The 19921-nt window shown below is 33.3% G+C and overlaps 1 protein-coding gene and 1 long non-coding RNA gene across 2 annotated transcripts in view; both read right to left on the bottom strand.

Annotated features, from left to right (window-relative positions):
- The window catches only part of LOC111730740, a 21679-nt gene extending 2454 nt beyond the window's left edge, over positions 1 to 19225 (bottom strand). Inside the window, exons 1-2 of the long non-coding RNA XR_002776809.1 lie at positions 18989 to 19225; positions 9598 to 9604 (exon numbers count right to left, since the gene is read on the bottom strand). This is a non-coding gene — a long non-coding RNA (uncharacterized LOC111730740). The remainder of the gene's footprint in view (positions 1 to 9597; positions 9605 to 18988) is intronic.
- STXBP5L (syntaxin binding protein 5 like) overlaps positions 1 to 19921 on the bottom strand; it is a 279142-nt gene that overhangs the window by 251816 nt on the left and 7405 nt on the right. The gene's annotated exons all lie outside the window — the stretch shown is intronic.

Consider the following 19921-nt stretch of genomic DNA (forward strand, 5'->3'; position numbering starts at 1 on the left):
CATAAAATATTTGCTAAAATTCTAAACCAACACCATAATTTAGCACTTATTTTAAATTACCGAAGAATAATTATGCCCTTTGGTCTCCCCAAATAAGTTTTAAGTTCCTTTGTGAACAGGGACATGCCTTTAATTTGTCTCCTTCACTTAGTTCAGTATTATGATTAAATAGATTTTTTAAAGTTCATCAATATGATTTGTGTATATAAGCAGTATTTCCTTCTAAATCTATTCTCTTATATTCTTAAGAAAGATGAATAATTATAACTAGATATTTTGTATGCATATAATTATCTCTATATTTGGATCTGTTGTCTCAACTTTCCATAGTAGTGAAAGCACATTTGAGATTTTTTAAAAAGCTTAATAGCTATCATTATCACCTTTTTCCCTCTGAGCACCTTTGTGATTACTGTAACCCTATGTAACTGAATTATATAATTCTAAGGTGTTAGAACAGAAAAAGCATCCACATTTCAATATTTTAAATATATATAGTTATTTAATTGAGGATATGTTATAGATATTAATGTATCAGTTAATCTAATGTAAAAGTAGATTGTTCTTTACTACTTAGTTGTTTTTTCCTACCATATTATATTACAAACCACTTGAGGTCAGAGATTCTATTGTTTCAAGCTTAAAAGTCTTTTGGAACTTAAAAACCTACTGACATCACAACAGTTTAACATGTACCATGAGTAACTATGATTCTATAGTTCTCACTGTTATTCTTACAAAAAAATCTAAGATTCATAATTGAGATCATGCATGTAAATAGGCTTTATAGATTGAGAATACTGTGTAAATCTAAGTTTACAGTACTTAACAAAAAAGTGTCCCTTCACAATATGAGGGAATCAAGTTCAAATTAGATGCATTTACCTTCTCTAATACTATCTCATTATCTCTCATACTATCACTTTCTCTCATCATATCACGTAACACATACCTTCAAAAAAACGTCACATACGAACAGACCCAATTCTATACATACAAATATGTACTGACAGAAGTAATACAAATACCAGGACACTAATAACATAAAGTAATCATAAGTATTCCCTAAAGGGTATCCAATCTATCACCTTTATTATTCAATAAAGGACACAGAACTGAAAGACAGAACAGTCTCTATTATGGTCAGGTTGTTCTCTCCAAAGTACTTTCACTGTTTTTGTTTTTCATCCTGAGTATTCATTTCCATCTTCTTAGGTGTTTTATCTTCTGGCTTATGTATTTTCTCTCTACTCTGAGCCCTATTAACAGCCTTATGTCTTCAATAGCATTGTTTCAAACTATCATACACCTTGACTATATCATTCTTCTTTCTCTTTTAACTCAACTGACCATCACCAAATAATATAAGCCTCAAACTAACACAGCTTCATCATCATACACTTCTAGATCTCTTTCAAGAACTCAAATTTGGTATTCTATTTACTCACAGTACCCTTTCTGTTATCACTCCCATTCCATCTTTCTAACTATCCTAGTACTTCCACTTAAACCTCCTACTTATCTGAACCTTTTATTTTCTTTCTGGCTACCTTACCCTCTGTGCCCAACTTATTTAACATCTCAACCCACTTCAAGTTAATTCTATATTATACTTGAAAGATTTATATACCTCTTTTATTAGCTCTATTTGATGTGTCTATGTAACTATCAAAAAATTTCTGTGAACTTAATCTTTTCTCATTGATATATAATAAATATAAAAATTTGTTGTTTTGAGAAAATAATTAGGCCCTGGGGATAAAATAAAAATCACTTTAAAAGGAATAAAAATTTTGTGAAGCAAAATTATAGACAGTATGATATAAAAAAATATCATGCTAGGAGTCAGAAGACCTACTTCAGATCCCAGCTCTGTCTCCTAGACAGAGCTGGACACATTACTCAAGTGTTCAGCTTCATCTATAAAGAGAATGAACTAAATTATTTTAAGGTCCTTTCTAATTCCACACTATATTCCTAATACAAATACATAGCTTCACTAGAAACTATGGTAGACTTAGAGACACAAGATAGATAGGTTGTTTGTATTTCTCACTAAGAATATATTTCCTAAAAGAAGCAAATAATGGGCTTATATTTAGTATTATGTCCCCTGATTCAAAAGGACTAATTAATATGGTGTTATACCAATAAAGATGATTTGCTGTTTATTTAGGTTAATTCCCGCATGAACTACACACTTGCATTTGAAACAATCCACTTAGACATCTAGTACTATTGTTATTTCTATAAGCATAAATATACTTTAAGTATTTGAGGGCTACCTGTCTTCCTCAGATGGCATCTTCTTAAATCTCCAGTAGGGAGAGTGGACATTTTGAGCATCCATTACGAATAAAATAAGACCTAAATTTACAATCTATTTGCAAAAATAGCATTTTGCCTCCTACCAAAGTAATGTAGAACCAGTTCCTTTATTCCTTCAGCCTATTTACTGTCAGTAGAAAAATTAAACTTGAAAATGACAGTTTTCCCCTTGCTACATTAAAAATAAACAATGGAGACTGTATGCATACAGTCATTGCCACCAAGACTGCTGTCACCACCATTTGTTTACTATGTACAAGGTACAGTAAAAACACATTTTCATGGGTTCTCATTTAATTTTCATGTATTTCTATAGCCCCATGAGATATATGGTGTCATTAGAGAAGAAATTGAGGCTTAGTAACATTAATCAACTTGTCCAATGTCTCTAAGCTAGTGAATACACGGTTTGATTGATAGCTCTAGAAATGAGAATAGTCTTTCAGTACTCTAATCTTGTCTCAGAATGAAAGAATGTAATGTCCTGATTTGTAAAATATGAATTTAAAACCAGAGACAGAAATGGCTTTCAAAAAGATTATAAGAAATATCAGAGCTTCGGCTTTATGTACCATCAGTATAAGCCAATGAATTAAAGCAACCACAAAGACAATAATGAAACACTTCTGCTACCAATTTCACTAACTAGTATTAATTAAATCAAGTGATGCCTCATGTTTCAATCAAGAAAATAGTAATATTGTATCAAAAAAGAAGGAAGAGTGGCCATCTCTGATTCTTGAGTAACAGGTATGGAAAAAAGGGCATTATAGACCAGCAAAATGCTTTTTTACCATCTACTTCTCAGGACCATTCTGAAATAAGCTGTCATGTTAGATTAAGAAGAAACTAATCCATTCAACCCTTATGGCTTTATAACTCAAGGTATTTGTAAAAATCTAAATTGTTAATTTATTAATTTTCCTGGAATATATAAAAACAGTTCATTTTGCAAAAATATAGCACAGAAGAAAACAAGAACATAGGTGATGGCAAAAGTATGGTGGTTCAGGGCACAGTAAAAATGGAGTTCAGAATACAATAAAAAAAGAACTAAAAAACTTATGATATAGAATGAAAGAACAAGTCTATGCTCAGAGGGGAAAGGATAAGGCTGGCAGAGATAACTAAAGGAAAAAATATATAGGCTAGTGACCCTGTACTCTGCCAGGGCCACTTCTACTTCAAGTTCCTGGTGTTAACAGCCTTCAACCATAGCCAGCACAGTCCATATGTAACAACTGAGAAGCAGGTAGATACCTGAGAGGGCAAAATGTGAGCTATTTACTCTGACTCTAAGAGTTTTACTCATCAGAGCAAAAGTTCAGAAAAACATGAGTATTTTTGGCCCCATATATGCCCTCAAATTTCCATTATTTTAGTCTGTTGGCCAAAATTCAATTCTCAGAAGGACAACAAATTTTCTATATCACAGTGAGAAAAACTCAAAAACAAATACTAGGAAAGACAATACCTGGGAGAGACACTTTATAAAATAATACATTGACTAAATACCTTTACATAATTGGACTATCATAATGACTAGTCGTGCTTTTACTCCTAAAGGAGCGGGGAAGATGTGAATATAATATAGTAGAGGAAAAGTTAAGAAAGAGAAGACTGGAAGCTGAAAACCAACCTTATCTACCAAAATATATGCTATGAGTGGAGGTGTTTTTCATGCTGACAAACATTAATCCCAAAAATATTACTTAAAATTTTATAATTTCTAATCCCTTGGGAAGTAGCAGCAAAAAGCTATAGAAAAAAGAAACCTCAAGAAAGCCTTTGGTATACAGATTTTTCACTTTCTTGATTAAATTTATTCCTAAGTATTTTATCCTTAGTGTTGCTATTATAAATGGAATTGTTTTTTAAATGTCTTTTTCAGATGGTTAATTGTTAGTGTATAGAAATGCAACTGATTTTTATATGTTTATTTTTATATCCTGCAACTTTACTGAATTTATTAGTTTTAACAGTTTTGAGTAGAGTCTTCAGGGTTTTCTATATATAAGATCATATCAGCTGCAAACAGAGACAATTTTACTTCTTTCATTCCAACTTGGATGCCTTTTATTTCTTTTTCTTGCCTAACTGCTGTGGTTAGAACTTCCAGTACTATGATGAATAGGAGTGGAGAGAGTGGGCACCTTTGTCTTGTTCTAATCTTAGAGGAATAGCTTTCCACTTTCGTCATTGACTGTTATGTTAGCTGTGGATTTGTCACATTTGGCTTTTGTTATGTTTAGGTGCATTCCTTCCATACTTAATTTGTTCAGAGTTTTTATCATTTAAGGATATTGAATTTTGTCAAATGCTTTTTCTACATCTATTTAAATGATCGCATAATTTTTATCCTTCATTTTGTTAATGTGGTGTGTCACATTTGTTGCTTTGTGTATGTTGACCATCCTTATATCCCAGGGATAAATCCAACTTAATCAAGGTGTATAATATTTTTAATATACTATTGAATTTACTTTGCTACTACTTTGTTGATGATTTTTACATCTAAATTCATCAGGGATATTGGCTTATAATTTTCTTAAAATACTGATGAAAGAAATTAAAGAAGAAACAAATTAAAAAAAAGATATTCTGTGTTCATGGATTGGAAGACTTAATATTGTTAAAAATGTCCATTCTGCACAAAGCAATGTACAGATTCAAGGCAATTCTCCATCAAAATTCCAATGGCATTTTTCACAGAAATAAAAAAAAATCCTAAAATTCACATGAAACCACAAAATAGCCAAAAGCAATCTTGAGCAAGAAGAACAAAGCTGGAGGCATCATACTTTCTAACTTCAAACTATATTACAAAGCTATAGTAATCAACACAATACTGTACTGGTATGAAAACAAACATAGGCCAATGGAATAGAATAGAGAGCCCAGAAATAAACCCATGCATAGACAACTAATTTTGACAAAGGTGCTGAATATTCAATGGGAAAAGAATAGTCTCTTCAATAAATAGTATTGGGAAAACAAGATAGCCACTGTGCAAAAATATATATATTAAATCAGTCCCTTCTTTTATACCATACACAAAAATCAACTCACAATGGATTAGAAACTTAAATGTAAGACCTGAAACTATAAAACTCCTAGAAAACATACGGAAAGAGCTCCTTGACACTGGTCCTGGCAATAATTTCTTGGAAGTGGCACTAAAAGCACAGGCAATAAAAGCAAAAATAAACAAATGAGACTACATTAAACTAAAAAGCATCTGTGCTGCAAAGGAAACTATCAACGAAATGAAAAGGCAACCTATGGAATAAGAGAAACTCTCTGTAAACCATCTATCTGACAAGGGATTAAAAACCAAAACATAATAAACTCATACAACTCAATAGCAAACAAAAACAAAAAACGAAAACAGAAACACACACAGGACTCCAAATAGCCCAGCTAAAAACTCTGAATAGACAGTTTTTTTCAAAGAAGACATACAAATGGCCAATAGGTATATGAAAGGGTGCTCAACATCACTAATCAGGGAAATGAAATTCAAAACCATAATGAGGTATTACTTCACACCTGTTAGGTTAACTAACATCAAAAAGTTAAAATATAACAAGTGTTGGCATATATACGGAGAAAAGGGTACCCTTGAGCACTATTGGTGGGAATATAAATTGGTACAGCCATTATGGGAAACAGTATGAAGTTTTCCTTACAAAATTAAGAATAGAACTACCAAATTATCCAGCAATCCCACTTCTGGGTATACAGCCAAAGGAAATTAAATCACTACATCAAGGAGTTATATGCACTCCAATGCTCATTGCAGTATTGTTCACAGTAGCCAAGATATGGAAACAACCTACATGTCTGCCAATGGATGATTGGATAAAGAAAATATAGTACACACACACACACACACACACAATGGAACCTCAAGATCATCCAACATGTGATCTAAGCCCAAGAGAGCCTGCTAGAGGATAAGCAGTCACAGGGAGGAAAACCAAGGTATCACACCAGTACAAAGCACCTGACATGGGAGTGAGGCCTGTTAGATCATCCAGCCACCAGCCAAACCACCAGCTGATCCTAGACATGGTAGAACTGAGCCTGTTTATGTTCTTTATTCACTTGTCTTTCCCTAGGCAAGATAAAGCAGATGAGTCAATAATAATTAGACCTCTGCTTCTAAATAAATTATTCTCAGGAGTTTAACAAGCTAATGAAAAATAATGCTTCATTTTTTATAACAGCTCTAGGACTAGAAACAAAATAGGTCACATCTGTATTAGATGAAGTGGAACAGAATTATAATTATGATACTAAATAGGCTCTAATCGTATACTAAAATTGCTATAGTAACTATCATGCTAGTTTAATTGATACTTTTAGACTAGACTTGATGACTTTGCCTGACTCTAGAAGAAGCACTTCTGGCAGACATTGAAGAGCAAAGTCAAATCATGATTCAAGAGTCATCAACATTATCTCAACTGTAATATAGAATGCCTCAAACGTGAAAATAAAATGCCTTGGAAATAAGGGTGTATATCCAAAAGAAGAGGTGATGTGCACCAGTATTTCCTTCTTAAGCCATTGCCCTCCATTTTAAAAAGTCTGAAGTTAAGAGCAGTTATTAATTTTTCTGAGTGTGATAATAGCACTATGATCGTTTCTTTTAAATCCTTACATGTTAGAGATATATACATACATAAGTATTTGTATGTGAAATAATATATAGGGCTTGTTTTAAATTACTCTAGGCAACACAAATTATTTCTACATTCTACAAAATAACTGGTTTATATCCTTTAAAAAGATCAAGATGATAGAAGTCAAAGTAAGACTGAGTAATTGTTCCATTTTAAAGGACACTAAATATATATGACAGCAAATATATAACATGTGATCTTGGATTGGATCCTGACTCAGAAAAAAAAATTATTTTTATTTTGCTAAAAGGATATTAGTGAGAGAGCTTGCAAAATTTGGATAAAGTCTATAAATTAGATAATAATCTGATAACAATAGTACATATCCTGATATTGACAATTGTACCACATTTTTTTAAAAAAAAATGTCCTTATTTCAAAGAAATAAAAGCTTTTGGGAAAAGGGGGTATTATGTCTGTAACTTACTCACACAGTTCAGAAAATGAGAAAAAATAGTGACTCAAATGTGGTAAAATAGTATTTGTAGAATTTTAGTAAGACATATGGAATCCTTTGTCCTATTTCTGCAATCTTTCTGTTAATCTAAAGTTATTTCAAAATAAAAGTTAATAAAATACTCCAATAAAAATGTGTATTTGAGGAAATGGGGAAGGAATAGATAGATACATATAGTTTTTTAAACTCCTCCCTATTTTTTAATGTTAAAAAATTCCCATATAAAGTCTGGTCAAGTCAGTGGAGTAGGTAAATGCTGTGCTTGTCTCCTTTCATGACCACATCAAAATTACAATTAAACTACAAAACAACCATCATTGAGAATCACCTAAAATCTAGCTGAACAGAAGTCCTACAAATAAGAACATATAGAAGAAGCAATCTTGAGACTTTTAGGAGGGGCAGAGGTATGAAACAGGACGGCCCAATACCCACCAGTGGTGGATAAATAGCAAGAGGGATATCATAGCTGCAAATATCCACACAAAGAGCGAGGTGTCCCAGCCCCACACCAGTTTCCCCAACCCAAGGTTCCAGTGCCTAGAAAAGAAATCTTCCCAACTTCTGGCTATGAAAACCAGCAAAGACTGTGGCCAAGTGAGATGGAAGGCAGCTAAAGTTCCAGGCACTCCTCTTAAAGGTCCTGCAGATGGCCTTACTCATAGCTAGAATCACTGGCTCTGAGCTCCAGTGCTGGGACAGCAGCTTGAAAGGTGCCCTATGGGACAAATGGGGAGGAACTAAATTGTCTGAACTCAGAGTGAGGGCCAGAGAGGCAATCTTCTCCCAGACAAAAATGTTGACAGAATTCATTGTTTCTTTGTTGAGTCCTCCCCATCCTGGCATGCAAACAAAGGAGGCCACCACATCTAAGTCTCCATCAACCTGGATAACACCAGTCACCCCACCTCGGTGATTCCCTGAGACCCCACCACCCAACTTGGGGACCTAGGCAAGTCACTTCCAGTGGCTTTTCCACATAAATGGTCTGTCTTGGCTCATGCCACAGACTTTGCTAAAATCTCTCAAAGATTTACAAAACCCAAACAAGTAGCATCTGGCCTTGGCATGCTCCATACCTGAGCAGCCCAAAGCCCAGGACTAGTGGCAGCCAGCCTCGGTTTGCAGCTTGGCCTCTCAAGGAACCTCCAAGCCCAGTGCAGGTGATGGCCATCTGCAAATCACTCACTGGCTTATGCCTAGTGGTCCCAGGCAGGGCACAGGCTGTAGCTGAACTTGGCCTGTGATGGGCCCCTCCCGGGAGGACCCAAGGCCAGCATGTCTGGTGGCCAGTTTCTAACCCAGTCAGAGCACCACCTGGGGCTGCATCTGAAGATGACACACCCAAAGAGCAGACTGAGCAAGCACCAGAACCCTGCTAAAGTGAATTTTGCTACATAGGGTTACCCCTAAACGAAAGCTCCTCCCCTGTAGTCACCAGCCAGAACTTACAACCAACCAGTCAGGGGATCAATCTCTCTTATTGACATGCAAACAGCAACCAAGGCTCAACTACAATAGGAGGGCACACACAACCCATACAAGAGAACTGGGAACACCCAACTCAAGCAACAAGGGAGACTGCATAACTGGGCCACAGAAAACACATACTACATAAAGTCACTCTACTAAGACTGGGAAACATAGCAGCCCTACCTAACACATAGAAACAAGCACAAGGAGGCAGCCAAAATGGGAAGACAAAGAAACATGTTACAAATGAAAGAACAGGACAAATCTCCAGAAAAAGTACTAAACAAAATGGACACAAATAATCTACCAGACACAGAGTTCAAAACACTGGTTATAAGGATATTCAATGATCACAGTGAGAACTTTAACAAAGAGATAGAAACATAAAAATAGAGATAGAAAATGTAAAAAAGAACCAGTCAGAAATGAAGAGTGTAATAACTAAAGTAAAGAAAACATTAGAGAGAATCAACAGATTAGATGAAACAGAAAATTGAACTGGCGATTTAGAAGAAAAGGTAGCACAAAACACCCAATCAGAATAACAACAACAAAACAAAAATTAGAATAGTTTAAGAGGTCTCTGGGACAACATCAGCATAACAACTTTTGCATCACAGGGGTACCAGAAGGAGAAAGAGAGTAAAGAACTGAAAACCTATTTGAAGAAATAATAACTGAAAACTTCCCTAATCTGCCATGAAAATAGACATACAAGCCCAGGAAGCACAGAGAGTCCCTAACAAGATGAACCCAAAGAGGCCCACACCAAGACACATCATAATTAATATGCCAAAGGTTAAAGACAAAGAGAAAATCTTAAAAGCAGCAAGAGAAAAGCAATTAGGTACCTATATGGGAGCTCTTATAAGACTGTCAGCCTATTTCTCAACAGAAACTGCAGTCCAGAAAGGATCAGCAGAAAATATTCAAGATGGTAAAAAGCAAGGACCTACAACCAACATTACTCTACCCAGTAAAGCTACCATTTAGAATCAAAGGACAGACGAAAAGCTTCCGAGACAAGAAAAAGCTAAAGGAGTTCATCACCACCAAACCAGTAAGAAATGTTAAAGGGACTTCTTAAAGAAAAAGAAAAAAAATTAAAAATATGAATAATAAAATCTCAATAACTACATATCCATCAACAATTATTTTAAATGTAAATGGATTAAATGCTCCAATCAAAAGACATAGGATGGCTGAATGGATAAGAAAACAAGACCCTTACATATACTGCCTGCAAGAGACTCATTTCAAATGGAAAGACACACACAGACTGAAAGTAAAGGGATGGAAAAAGATATTTCACGGAAATAGAAATGAAAAAGAAAAATCTGGGGTAGCAATACTTATACAAAATAGACTTTAAAACAAAAACTATAACAAAACAAAAAAAGGACTCAACAATTACATCTCTAGGTATTTATGTGAAAAAACCTAAAACACTACTTCGAAGGGACATGTGCACTCATATATTTATTGCAGCATTATTTACAATGTCCAAGATATGGAAGCAACCTGACACCATCAATGGATGAATGGAGGAAAAAAAGAGGTGGTACCAATATACAATGGAATATTACACAGCCATAAAAAAGAATGAAATATTGCCAACTGCAATAACATGGATGGACCTAGAGGGTATTGTGCTGAGTGAAGTAAGTCAGATAGAGAAGGATATATGCCATATTATTTCACTTACATATGGAATATAAAGAACAAAATAAAAACAAAACAGAAACAAAATCAGAGACACAGAATATTTTAACGGTTGACAGATGGGGAGTAGGGGAGTAGAAGTGATGGGTTAAAAGGAGAAGGGATTAAGAAGTACAACTTGGTCATTAAAAAATAGTCATGGGGATGTAAATTATAGCATAAGGAATATAGTCAATAATAATGCAATAAATATATATGGGTACTAAGTATATCAGGGTGATCACTTCATAAGTTATATAAATATCTAATTACTATGTTGTACATCTGAAACTAATATAATATGTCAACCGTAATGAAAAATTAAGAAGTTTTTTAAAAATAGTAAAAAGAAATTACCATACAATTTCTTGTTAAAGACTGCTCATTTGGCCCACTGAATACATCAGAGGTTAAATAGGCTTTCTCTGTCTCTCAATTCCTTTATTATCTCAAGGACCCTCTGAAATAGACTATTCTACCAGTCATATTAGCATTGTCCTTCAGAAGAATCAGAAATAAAAATTAAAATATCTTTAATAATTGAAAGAAACTTTAAAAACCTCACTAAAAATAATTATCTAATGCTATGCTAGGTAGAAAACATTCACTGTCTTATTAGTATTGATTTTCATAAGGAAAACATCAAATGTATATATTTTCAAATAAGTAGAGATAAGAAGAATATTGTACAGAGGAGTGTTCCATAGCAGGAGTGTTTTCCCCGCTACTATGCACTTTTCACATTATGTTATCAATGTCTTGGCATTTACTATAGGAGATTTGCTTTTAGAAATTGTTTTAACTTAATGTCAGCACAAAAGCTAAAATTGAAGGTGGCACTGGTCAGCTTAGGGTAGCGATTGTGGGTTTAGCAAGACCACTAACAACTAAAATTCACTCAAATTACTTTGCAGATTACCATATTATGCACTACAGTGCTTCCTTATCATATAGTGCTCCATTTTGTAACCAAGGCACCATTCATCCAAAACAGAAACTCGCTCATATTCCCTCATTACTTCTTTAGCATCCCCTTTATAATAGAAACAATGAGTCATCATTCCAAAAAAAAAAAACAAAAATAAAAATTTACATAAAGAGTTTAAAAACACCTATATTTCCTCTAAAAACAACTTTAGGTTTCCCAATTCCTTACCCAAAACCCTTACTGACTGACTGGGTTTACCCATAATGTTCTCTTACTATTCCTAGCTCATGAAAAGCAATGGAGTTCATTCACCAAATCTTCACAGAATCTTAAGTTCTATGTGTTAAATTGTTTTCACATCTTTTGTTAAGAAGACTAAGAGAAGAATGCTATCTAATTTTCCTTTCAGAACCAATTCCAAGTATAAAAAACAAATAATGATTCAGTTGTTTTCAAAGAAATTATCAGTTGTTAACTTACAATGAAAGGTAAGATAGGAAGCAGAGAAAGAAAAATTAAACTGATTCACCTTTACATAGCAAAGCCAGCAAAAATAACTTTCAACTTATTTTTCCTCTTCTCACTTCAAACATCTCAAAAGGCATTTTAAATGCCATTTACCTGAACCAACCACTAAAAGCAAACAGCATACTTGAAACAAGCTGTCAAAAACCAAGTGTCTAGTTAACATGTCCAAATCAAAATTTTTTCCTGTGAAATCTGATATCTTCTACTCTACACAATGACATATTATAGTATAGAGTAGACATTTTTTCAAAATGATGAAGTAAGTACCCCATCACACCATCTTATAATTTTAAATAAAAAAAGTAATTCTTTATACTTTCAACAGAATTTTGAATGACGTGTCACAGTTTTGTATTTGTAAAAATTAAAAGTTATTCCAAAATAAAGTTGCTGAATACAAAAAATGGCATAATTAAAGAATAGCTTTATTGAACAGCTTGTTAAAGGCAAAGAGAGCTATGAAAGCATTATTTGTGTAGAATTGGCATTCAAGAGATTAACATTAACAAAAGGACATTGATAGGGTATGGGAATATATGTGTTATATTGAATTAAACAATATAAGGTACTTATTAAAATAGAGTTCTAGCTATATCTCTAGTTTAAGAACATGGAATGGGTTATTTTTCTTTACAAAAACCTGACAAAAATATAACAGTAGTTAACATTCTCTAATCTTACTATCTTTCAGCCTGATTTCTGCATTAGTAAAAGTTATATATTTGATTTAATTATCATTAAATTCTCTTCCAGGTCTAAAATCTTTTGATGATTTCAAATTATTCCCAAACAATTCAATGGTTTCCCCAAGATTTGGAAGTCTTCAACCCAGTAGCATAAGCCAGGTAGTCCTGAATTCAGTTCAATAATGTATTGTAAAAAGAAGTTACTTAATTTGGAAAGATACACTAAATCATCATTTGCCAAAGTATAGTCTTTAGAATAGTAGTTCTGTAGGATATTAAGTAGTGTTATATAAAAAGGGTCATATAACCATTGACTTAAATCATATAAGTTTGAAAACTGGTCAGAAAATTTGACATTGGTCATATAAATTTGGAAAATTCTCAGTTAAACATAGGCAAATGGCTTTCTGTGACACCGGCCTACTTATATCTTTTATCATATAAAAAGATGATTTAAATTTCCAAGAGAAAAAATACATTTTATCAATAAGTTTACCATATTACTGACCAATCCAAAAGATATTTTAGTCTCTATGTTATGATGCCTCAAGCTTGTCTTGAAGTGTTGCTACTCAAAACATTTGAAAAAAAAAGGAACATATAGAGTTTAAGAAGGAAAGACTATAATGAAAAATTTTTAACCATCCAATTTTTTATTCATGTATTAGGACTACAGAAAAATATTCTTAGATATAAAAGCTCATAAAGTGTAGCACATAATAACTTTTATAAAATGAGTGGGGAAATCTTGGTATAAAAAGATTAATAATATCCACTGAAACCAGTAAATATAGAGATAAATGTTAGTAGTTGTTCATTTAAATTAAAATATTTAAACTTAATTTACCTTAATTTAAATAAACTAGCTGTAAAAGAATACAAAAGTCAAGGATAGTTTCTAAATTGAAAATAGCTCATAAAATTAACAGCATTGTGACACTACAGTTTAGGACTATAGCTATTAAAGGCTTATATAGGAATATAGTGTATGGTGAAAGTATGCTAAGCAACACATCTCAAAAGAAGTAAAAAAGTAAGCAAAATCAGACCCCAAATTCCATTTATTTCACACTTACCTTTGACAATTAAAGATGTAGAAATTAAAAAATGATTTTGAACAGTCTTAAAGTAATCACTAATTAAATATACACACATGCAACTCTGTTGTGTCTAGGCATGTATGTTCTCTGTGTGTGTGTGAATAAGACAAAGAAGATACAGTCTACATAGCAAAAAATCAAAAGAAAAGACAAAAAGCATTAAAATGAATGTCACAAAATTCATTAAAAGGAATGCCACATATTGTATGATTCCATTTATATTAAATGTCCAGAATAGATAAATCTATAGAGACAGAAAATAGATTACTGGTTTCCTATGGTAAAAGGGTGAGATAAAAAGATTGGAGAGTGATAGCTATCTTTTAGGATATGAAGTGTTCTACAGTTGATTATGGTGATAGATGTTCAACTCTGTGAATATACTAAAAGCAACTGAAATTGAAATTTTAAATAGGTGAACTCTGTGTTTATGAATTATATCTCAATAAAGCTATTAAAAATAAAATTCAAAAACTAAGAAAAGAATGTATTAGCTATAATAATAAATATAAATGAGACAAGTTTCAACACTAAAATATTAATTTAAAATATCCATCCACTTTGACTAAGCAATTCCATTTCTAAGAATGTATATACAGGGAAGGTATACTTATAGGGTTTATTACAGCATATAATAACAACTGACTTTAAAATTTTAGGTATCCATCTATAAGGGACTGGTAGAATAAATTATGGCACAGACATACAATTGAATAGTACACAACTCAGAAAAAATAAAGTAGAGCTGTATAGAATGGCAGTTAAAATATATTGTTAAGGTTAAAAAAAAGGTGCAAAAGTATATATAATATGCTGTCATTTGTGTAATAGGATGAAAATATATTTGCATGAATATGCAAAACTATCTCTGGAAGGATACACAAAAGACTGACAACATTCGTCACCTCCAGGGAGAGGAATTGTTAGACATTTTACCTAAGCATTTATTAACAAGAGAAAGACATTCAATTTGCGTTAAAAAAGAAATCTAGAGTGACATCAGCATCATGGCAGAGTGAGAAGACACCTTAAATCTACAACTAATTGGACATCTATAATCCAACAAAGGTTTCCTCTGCTCAACACACAAGCACAGCTGAGAAATCTACACATCACTATATCTGAAGTAGATATATTGGAATGTGTAAGGGAGGCAGGATGACAGAGAGCTGAGAGACAAAGACAATGCCTATAGACACAATTTACCAGACACTGTAGCTGAGCCGGTGGCCCAAGTAACCCAGTAGCAGTGGAAAAATTAGGATGCAGCCCCTAGGCTATGACCAGATGGAGAATAAAAGGAGCAGAAGCAGCATTGGTGCCTCAGAATCCAGTTCCCTCCTCCAATTGCTTGTGGTGGAGCCTGGTAGCAGCACCTAAGATGTGTCTGTAGCACAGTAGTGCCAGCAGCCATAGGGAACTAGAAAGTGGTATGGTGTGCTCATAAACTTTTCTTCTTCCCATCCACCACACCCCTCCACCACGGTGATGGTGCCCTGAGATGAAGGAAACCAAGGTGACCTGGACACAGCAGGGATACCCAGCACAATCACCCTGGCAATGATTCCCATGACCATGGTAATGCCCACCCCCACCATGACCCCAGAGGCATAAGTAGTGCAGGTAAGAGAAAACAAAACCTTTCACTATAGCACCATCTACTCTAAAAGAGAAGAAAGACCTCTAATTATCGATCAGCTGAATTATTAAAATCAAAGCAATAACTAAAAAAGAAAGGAATTCGCTACTTCAAATATACATTCAAGGCACAACCATCAAGCACCATGAACAATCAAGGTAACATAGTAACATGGAAAGAAATGATAATTCTCCAGAAATCAAATCCAAAGTCATGGAAGATTTTGTTCTAAATTACAGAATTCAAAATAGCATTCACCCAGAAACAATGAAATACAAGAAAACTCAGAAAGATAGTTCAATGAACTCAGGAATAAAATTAATGAACAGAAGAGATACTTTACCAAAGAGATTGAAACTATAAAAAAAAGAACCAAACAAATTCTGGAGATGAAGAACTTAATAAATGAGATGAGGAATGAATTAGAAAGCACTGGAAATAGAGAAGACCATATGAAGACAGAATTAACAGCCTTGAAGGTGGAAATCTAGAAATGATTCAGGTAGAAGAGAAAGAACTAAGATTTTTTAAAGTGAAAGAATTCTACAACCATCTGACTCCATTAGAAAGGGCCATGTAAGTATAATGGGTATCCCAGAGGAAAAGAGAGAGAAAGGAACAGAGAGCTTATTCCAAAAAATAATTAATGAGATCATCCCAAACCTAGGGAAAGAACTGAACTTTCAAGGACGAGAAGCTAACAGAAGCAGAGGGAAGTTATCACAAAAAGACTTGCATAACAGATATGTTGAAAGAAGCTCTTCTATCTGAAAAAAGACAAAAGTTTACAAAACTTTGAGTATGGTGACAAACATATGGACAGAATAGAAAGTTGCAACTCTATTTCAGAATATGGTGTTAAACTCTTAATTATAACATAAAGGTTAAAGTGAAAAAAAGCATTAAAAATAACTATAGGTACTGCGATTTAGTACCTATAATGGAGAAAAACATAATAGAAAACCAACAAACTAAAATAGCAAACAGAAACACAAGGGAAAAGAAACCAGGGAGATACAGAACAACCAGAAAACAGAAAATAAATGGCTGTAGTAAGTCCTCATGTATGAATAATCACCCTAAATGTTAATGAACTGAATTCACCAATCAAGAGGCACAGAGTAGTTGGATGGATTAAAAAAAAAAAAAAAAGACCAAAATTATATGCTGCCTTCAGGAGACCCATCTCAACTCCAAAGACAAACATAGGCTTAAAGTGAAGGGGTGAAATCCAGAGAAAATGGTATCCAGAGAAAAGCAGGTGTAGCCATACTTATATCAGACAAAGTATATTTCAAGAGAAAAAAGTTGAGACAAAGATAGACATTTTATAATGACAATCTATCAAAGATACATAACATTTATTAATATATAGGCATCCAACCTAGGAGTACCAAAATGTATAAAGCAATTATTAACATACCTAAAAAAAGAAATAGACAGAACACAATAATAGTGGTAGACTTTAGCATGCTACTTACACCAGTGGATAAATCATCTAGACAGAAAGCCAACAAGGAAACATCAGCCTTAAATGACTCATTAAACCAGATAAACTTAATAGATATTTATACAACTTTCCATCCCAAAAAGACAATACACATTCTCAAGTGTGCATGAAATAATGTCAAGGATAGACCAAATGTTGGGACGCAAAACAAGTCTCAGTATATTTAAGAAGACTGTAATCACATCAAGCATCTTTTCTGACCACAACAGTATGAAACTAGGAACCAACTACATGAAGAAAGCTGGAAAAATCACATATATGTGGAAATTTAACAACATGCTACAGAATGACTATTGGATCAATGAAGAAATAAAAGGTGGGAGAAGGGAAATGCCAACTGTAGCCTTCCTGTCTCCCCCAAGGGAGAAAATTGAAACAAAACCAAGAAGCACTTGTGAAAGTCACAGCCCAAAGGCACGGGCTCTCTAAAAGATTGAGTGCTGATCATAGAAGTATAATTAATACTTCCTCTCCCCAACACACTACCACCACATCAATAGGGAACCACTATAACAAGGAAAAACAAGGAAAATCACTGCACATCTCAGACTTTACTTAAACAGGATTCTCTAGGGAAATACAAAGACAACAAGAGAGACAAAAACAAGTATACCAGAGAAAATTTTAACCTCTGGCACATACAGCTACAGCAAACAAAGTATAGGCTAGCCTCTAGCCAGATAAACATAAAAAGCCACAATAAATGCCTATTTACCTATGTACTTCATGTCTGTCCCTCAACAAAAAAATTGCAAGACATACTGAAAGACAAAAAACACAATTTGAAGAGACAAGCATTAGCATCAACTTCAGATATGGCAAAGATATTGGAACTACCAACATAGGAATTTAAAATAGCTACAATTAATATGCCAAGGGCTCAAATGAAAAAAGTGGATAATAAGCAATAACAAGTAACATAAGCAGAAAAACGAAAGTCTAAGAATCGAAAAGAAATGCTAGAAATCAAAAACACAGTAAGAAAAGGAAAGAATGGTTTTGATAGGCTTAACAATAAACTGGACACAGCTGAGTAAGAATGAATAAGCTTGAAGAAATGTCTACAGAAACTTTCCGAAATGAAACATAAAGAGAAAAAAAATTAAAATTAAAATTAAAAAATAAAGAGAAAAAAGAACAGATCAGAAGAGACTATCTAAGAACTGGAACAATGACGAAAGGTGTAACACATGTAATAGAGATATCAGAAAGAGAAGGAAAAAGAAACAAAAGAAATAATGACTGAAATTTCCCAAAATTTATGATAGACACCAAATTATAGTTCCAGGAAACTCCGAGAACACCAACCAGGATACACACACACACACACACACACACACACACACACACACAACTGGTGTATTTCATACTGAAAATGCAGAAAATCCAAGACCAGGAGAAAATTTTGAAAGCCAGAGAAACAAAACCTTACCTAAAGAGGATAAAAGATAAGAATTACATCAGGCTTCTCTTCAGAAACCATGCAAGCAATAAGAGAGTGGAGTGAAATATTTTAAATGTTTGAAGAAAAAAACTACCAACCTAGAATTCTGTATGCAGTGAAGTTATTCTTTAAAAGTGAAGAAAAAATGATTTCCTGAACAAACAGAAATTGAGGGAATTTGTCAACAGTAGATCTGCCTTGCAAGAAATAGTAAATTGTTCAGAAAGAAGGAAAATGATATATGTCAGAAACTTAAATCTACATAAAGAAAAATAGTGTGTTAGAGAAGGAATACATAGAAGTAAAACAAAATCTTTTATTTTTCTTATTCTTAATCCATTTACTCTTTCCCCTGAGAATACTCACTGGTTGCACCTGTAGCTGCAGCATTTACCCCAAGAAAACTCACAGATTACAGTCCTAACCTTACCCCCCAAGTTTGGCATGAAATATCTTGCTTTCATTATTATTTTCTCATTGCTCTAGCATAGCCAGTCTTCAGAAACAAATGACATCATTCTATTTATAGCATTCTGTTTTTAGTAGTGGTATTTCCATTTAAAAAATATAGTAATTCTCAATCACTGAAAATGTCAAATCTTAGATGTTTCGCTTTGTGTTGTTCCGTGCTTTCAAATTTACCACATAAAAAAATATTAAATACTGATCATCATATACATTTCTGTTACATTAGGATTAGATACAAGTTCTGTTTAGAAATAACTCCAGGAACAGTTTTTACATTTTATTTTCGCATTGAAAACCAGTCAAATTTGCTTCAGCCTCAAAGTGTGTTTATATAAAATTAAATTAATGTTAGCAGTGATTTGAACTTTTTGCCTAAATGGAAAATGGGTTAATTGATCTAACAGATCATAGTTTGTTCAAAATAATAATAGTGGCATTGTATTTGGTGATTATAGCCTACAGATAAGCGAAATGGATAACAATATTATAAGGAACAAGAGGGAGGAATTTGACATACTCCATTAAAAGAAACGTGAATAGATGAATCCACTACTGTGGTTGGAGACTTCCACACCCCTCAGTAATTGACAGAGGCCAAAAATCAGTAAAAACATACCTGAACTAAACAATACTATCAATCAAATAAATTTAATTGGCATTTTTAGAATACATCATCCAACAATAGCAGAATATTCATTCTTTTTTTTTATTAAATTTATTGGGGTGACATTGGTTAATAAAATTATATATATTTCAAGTGTTCAATTCAGTAATACATCATATGTATATTACATTGTGTGTTCATCACCCAAATTTAATTTCCTTCCATCACCATATGTCTGACCCCTTTTACCCTTATCAAACTTACATAGATCATTAGAGATAAACCATGTTCTGGACCACAAAATACATCTTAACAAATTTAAAAGAATTAAAATCGTATAAAATAAAACCTCAATGAAATTAAACTA

The sequence above is a fragment of the Pteropus vampyrus genome, unplaced genomic scaffold, assembly GCF_000151845.1.
Source record: "Pteropus vampyrus isolate Shadow unplaced genomic scaffold, Pvam_2.0 Scaffold1, whole genome shotgun sequence".
NCBI lineage: Eukaryota > Metazoa > Chordata > Mammalia > Chiroptera > Pteropodidae > Pteropus > Pteropus vampyrus.